This window comes from Schistocerca americana, chromosome 3 (genome assembly GCF_021461395.2).
Source record: "Schistocerca americana isolate TAMUIC-IGC-003095 chromosome 3, iqSchAmer2.1, whole genome shotgun sequence".
In the NCBI taxonomy this organism is placed as follows: domain Eukaryota; kingdom Metazoa; phylum Arthropoda; class Insecta; order Orthoptera; family Acrididae; genus Schistocerca; species Schistocerca americana.
The window spans coordinates 709,969,663-709,975,662 of NC_060121.1; positions in this window are offsets into that span (position 1 = coordinate 709,969,663).

Genomic DNA, 6,000 nt, shown 5'->3' on the forward strand with positions numbered 1-6,000 from the left:
ACGGTCCAGATACTAGGGAGTTCAATAAGCAATGCAATTTTTTCTGAAAGCAAGATGGTTTTATTCAGTATTTCAATACATCGTATTATTTCCAACTCTTTTGGCTACAAGATTCTGTACTTCATCATAATATCCATTCATTTCGACGGCCATACTCAAATTTACTGGGATGAACTGTGTGCCTGCCTGGTACCACTCTACTGGTCGACGTCGCACCCAAAGTCTTGTTGCATTAATATTCTCCCTATCATCCACATACTGCATCCCATGGAGTGCATTCGTCGTTGGGAAGGAGAGATGGAAATCGGAAGGTGCGAGATCCAGCTGTAGTTGGATGCAGAACAGTCCAATGAAGATCTGTGAGCTCCACTCTGGCATGCAGACTTTCGTGAGGGCTTGCATTGTCGTAGACAAGATGAAGCTCGTTTTCAATGTTGTGGCGACGAACACGCTGAGGACATTAAACAGAATAACCCTCCAGGATTCAAGAAGATCGTCACTATGGCTTAGGTGGCTCTGGGTGCGGCCTTGAACTTTTTCATCAGAAGAGAGCTGGTGTGGGGCCATTCCATCGACTGCCCTTTTACTTCCGGTTCGAAGTGATTTACCCATGTTTCATTGCCTGTGGCGACAATCGACAAAAATTGTGTCGATCAGCCTCGGTAACATTCAAGAAATTCCGCGTAAATGATCCTTCGTTGCTCTTGGTGGTCTTCTATTAGGCGCCGAGGAACCCAGCTGGCACACATCTTTGAATACCTCAACTGGAGGAAGAGTGTGTCAACACTACCTTCGGAAATGTCCAGTAGCGCAGTGTGGTGTGCTTGTGATCTGTGGATCACCTCGAATGAGAGTGTCTATACTTTTCAGAACTTCAGCAGTTACATCTCCATACTGCCGTTTGGCGCGCGGGAGATCAGACAAGTTTGCGCGACCTCGTTGCGATGGTGAGAGGCACCTCGCCCAACGACTCACTGTGCTTTGGATCAGTGCTATATATCCGTATACAACAAATTCAGCATTTTTCCAACTGAAATTCGCCAAGAAGGAAAAGGGTTGCGTTAGTTACTGAACGCTCCTCGTAAATGGGATGCCATCTAAAATGAGGATGTATTGATTTCAAAGTGTAACTGTGGTAAAAGTAACAGCAGATCTGGAGTCGAAATTGTGACAATGGTTTTTCGCAATACCTGTCTCCAAATTGGGTGCGGATACTAAAATGATAGTAGAATGCTGCGAGCACAGTATACTCAGTAAATAACAACAATAAAATGGTACTGTTCCCTTGCAGAAGATGGTCTGGCCAGCAGCACAAAAAGGAACAACAGTTCAATTTCAGCTCAATAGTTAATAAAGATTTATAAGATATAACATAATAGGTACAAAAGAAGTTGTGGCTATGAAGGTGTTAGCTGAAAATATGTTTAAACTACTTGAAAGAAGATGTGCAACACAGAAAAAAATCACATGAGGTCTTATAAAATCCCAATCTTTTCATAAGATTATGCTGCTATTACACCAAAATATGTTCTAGACATTTGCTGACAACTTATACAAGGCATCTGTTGCAAAACTTGCCAAGATTATGTGCTCTTTGATGCCTGTCCGGCCGCCTGCTGTCAGTTGTTGGTGGCTGGATTCTCAGTCCACTGGTCATAACACTGACAGGGGTGATCAGTGATACATGTTGTTCTGTCTGCAACATATTTTTACACCATTTATACACAGAGGTTGCCCTGGTTTGGCCCATGGCTGAACTTTTGTCTCTCTCTTCATTAAACATCATCACAATTCGACCATGTCGCGGAACTGGCTTTTACAACATAAATAAATAATAAAATAAATAAGAATAAAGGCTTATGACTATCGAATTCTACGTTTTCGTGATTTATCAACTCTCAATTGTTTGCAAAATTTTGTCTGCACTTGTTGCCACAATGAAATAACAAGATGCAGAAAACAGGAAAACGAAAAAAAATTGTCATTATGCATTACATATGTAGTGTACAAGGTTTAACTACAGGACACATCACACAGCGAGTGATTAGAGGATTGTATTTCTAATTAATAGTACCTTTGGTATATTTCAATCAGTGTCAATTACTTAACTGGTGGGAAAACTGTTTGATGGGTTTGTCAATTTTTGCTTGTAGTATTAAAGTTGCATCTGAATATCTGAAACAGCTTGTAGTGCAGCAATTACTAATCTCTTTCTCTTAATGCAAATGACCGCTATGTGCACTGCACTCACATAACAGTTCTTTTAAAAAGTCTGTATTAAAAGTGTAGTTTCTGTTTCTTGTTATGAAACTAAAAAAAAATCTGTTAAATGGCAAAGGCTAGAAAATTAATAATGCATAAGGGAAGGTCACAGTTACAAACAAGTGGCTGTCTGGTACTGATAACAGGGTTGTAAATGCCTAACATGGTGTTGATATTTTTTGTAGTACCATGCATTTCCAGGCAGTTTTTATGGACTTTCAATTATCACCACAGCTAAGGTTTTGATTACTTACAGTCATTATCAAAAGAATATGTCTTGCTGTCCCCCCATGAACCATGGACCTTGCCGTTGGTGGGGAGGCTTGCGTGCCTCAGCGATAGAGATGGCCGTACCGTAGGTGCAACCACAATGGAGGGGTATCTGCTGAGAGGCCAGACAAACATGTGGTTCCTGAAGAGGGCAGCAGCCTTTTCAGTAGTTGCAGGGGCAACAATCTGGATGACTGACTGATCTGGCCTTGTAACATTAACCAAAACGGCCTTGCTGTGCTGGTACTGTGAACGGCTGAAACCAAGGGGAAACTACAGCCGTAATTTTTCCCGAGGACATGCAGCCTTACTGTATGATTAAATGATGATGGCGTCCTCTTGGGTAAAATACTCTGGAGGTAAAATAGTCCCCCATTCGGATCCCCGGGTGGGGACTACTCAAGAGGACGTCGTTATCAGGAGAAAGAAAACTGGCATTCTACGGATCGGAGCATGGAATGTCAGATCCCGTAATCGGGCAGGTAGATTAGAAAATTTAAAAAGGGAAATGTATAGGTTAAAGTTAGGTATAGTGGGAATTAGTAAAGTTCGGTGGCAGGAGGAACAAGACTTTCGGTCAGGTGATTACAGGGTTATAAATACAAGATCAAATAGGGTTAATGCAGGAGTAGGTTTAATAATGAATAAAAAAATAGGAGTGCGGGTTAGCTACTACAAACAGCATAGTGAACGCATTATTGTGGCCAAGATAGACACAAAGCCCATGCCTACTACAGTAGTACAAGTTTATATGCCAACTAGCTCTGCAGATGATGAAGAAATTGATGAAATGTATGACGAGATAAAACAAATTATTCAAGTAGTGAAGGGAGACGAAAATTTAATAGTCATGGGTGACTGGAATTCGTCCGTATGAAAAGGGAGAGAAGGAAACATAGTAGGTGAATATGGATTGGGGAGAAAAAATGAAAGAGGAAGCCGCCTTGTAGAATTTTGCGTAGAGCATAACTTAATCATAGCTAACACTTGGTTCAAGAATCATAAAAGAAGGTTGTATACCTGGAAGAATCCTGGAGATACTAAAAGGTATCAGATAGATTATATAATGGTAAGACAGAGATTTAGGAACCAGGTTTTAAATTGTAAGACATTTCCAGGGGCAGATGTGGATTCTGACCACAATCTATTGGTTATGAACTGCAGATTGAAACTGAAGAAACTGCAAAAAGGTGGGAATTTAAGGAGATGGGACCTGGATAAACTGAAAGAACCAGAAGTTGTAGAGAGTTTCAGGGAGAGCATAAGGGAACAATTGACAGGAATGGGGGAAAGAAATACAGTAGAAGAAGAATGGGTAGCTCTGAGGGATGAAGTAGTGAAGGCAGCAGACGATCAAGTAGGAAAAAAGACGAGGGCTAATAGAAATACTTGGGTAACAGAAGATATATTGAATTTAATTGATGAAAGGAGAAAATATAAAAATGCAATAAATGAAGCAGGCAAAAAGGAATACAAACGTCTCAAAAATGAGATCGACAGGAAGTGCAAAATGGCTAAGCAGGGATGGCTAGAGGACAAATGTAAGGATGTAGAGGCTTATCTCACTAGGGGTAAGATAGATACTGCCTACAGGAAAATTAAAGAGACCTTTGGAGATAAGAGAACCACTTGTATGAATATCAAGAGCTCAGATGGCAACCCAGTTCTAAGCAAAGAAGGGAAGGCAGAGAGGTGGAAGGAGTATATAGAGGGTCTATACAAGGGCGATGTACCTGAGGACAATATTTTGGCAATGGAAGAGGATGTAGATGATGACGAAATGGGAGATAAGGTACTGCATCAAGAGTTTGACAGAGCACTGAAAGACCTGAGTCGAAACAAGGCCCTGGGAGTAGACAACATTCCATTAGAACTACTGACGGCCTTGTGAGAGCCAGTCATGACAAAACTCTACCATCTGGTGAGCAAGATGTATGAGACAGGCGAAATACCCTCAGACTTCAAGATGAATATAATAATTTCAATCCCAAAGAAAGCAGATGTTGACAGATGTGAAAATTATCGAACTATCAGTTTAATAAGTCACAGCTGCAAAATACTAACGCGAACTCTTTACAGACGAATGGAAAAACTGGTAGAAGCGGACCTCAGGTAAGATCAATTTGGATTCCATAGAAACGTTGGAACACGTGAGGCAATACTAACCGTACGACTTATCTTAGGAGAAAGATTAAGGAAAGGCAAACCTACGTTTCTAGCATTTGTAGACTTAGAGAAAGCTTTTGACAATGTTAACTGGAATACTCTCTTTCAAATTCTGAAGGTGGCAGGGGTAAAATAAAGGGAGCGAAAGGCTATTTACAATTTGTACAGAAACCAGATGGCAGTTATAAGAGTCGAGGGGCATGAAAGGGAAGCAGTGGTTGGGAAAGGAGTAGGACAGGGTTGTAGCCTCTCCCCGATGTTATTCAATCTGTATATTGAGCAAGCAGTAAAGGAAACAAAAGAAAAATTCGGAGTAGGTATCAAAATTCATGGAGAAGAAGCAAAAACTTTGAGGTTCGCCGATGACATCGTAATTCTGTCAGAGACAGCATAGGACTTGGAAGAGCAGTTGAACGGAATGGACAGTGTCTTGAAAGGAGGATATAAGATGAACATCAACAACAGCAAAACGAGGATAATGGAATGTAGCCAAATTTAATGGGGTGATGCTGAGGGAATTAGATTAGGAAATGAGACACTTAAAGTAGTAAAGGAGTTTTGCTATTTAGGGAGTAAGGTAACTGAAGATGGTCGAAGTAGAGAGAATATAAAACGTAGACTGGCAATGGCAAGGAAATCGTTTCTGAAGAAGAGAAATTTGTTAACATCGAGTATAGATTTAATTGTCAGGAAGTCGTTTCTGAAAGTATTTGAATGGAGTGTAGCCATGAATGGAAGTGAAACATGGACAATAACTAGTTTGGACAAGAAGAGAATAGAAGCTTTCGAAATGTGGTGCTACAGTAGAATGCTGAAGATAAGGTGGGTAGATCACGTAACTAATGAGGAGGTATTGAATAGGATTGGGGAGAAGAGAAGTTTGTGGCACAACTTGACTAGAAGAAGGGATCGATTGGTAGGACATGTTTTGAGGCATCAAGGGATCACAAAATTAGCATTGGAGGGCAGCGTGGAGGGTAAAAATCGTAGAGGGAGACCAAGAGATGAATACACTAAGCAGATTCAGAAGGATGTAGGTTGTAGTAGGTACTGGGAGATGAAGAAGCTTGCACATGATAGAGTAGCATGGAGAGCTGCATCAAACCAGTCTCAGGACTGAAGACCACAACAACAACAACAATGTCTTGCTGTTCTTAACAATGTAAAGAACAAGGTATCATTTGTCTCAGATAATCGTATCAATAAAATTTTTTATCTTTCTTTCACTTCTACTTTATCTCCATATTTTATATCATGTTATTCTGATATATTTAGAATGTGCCATTTCCAACTCATTTTATA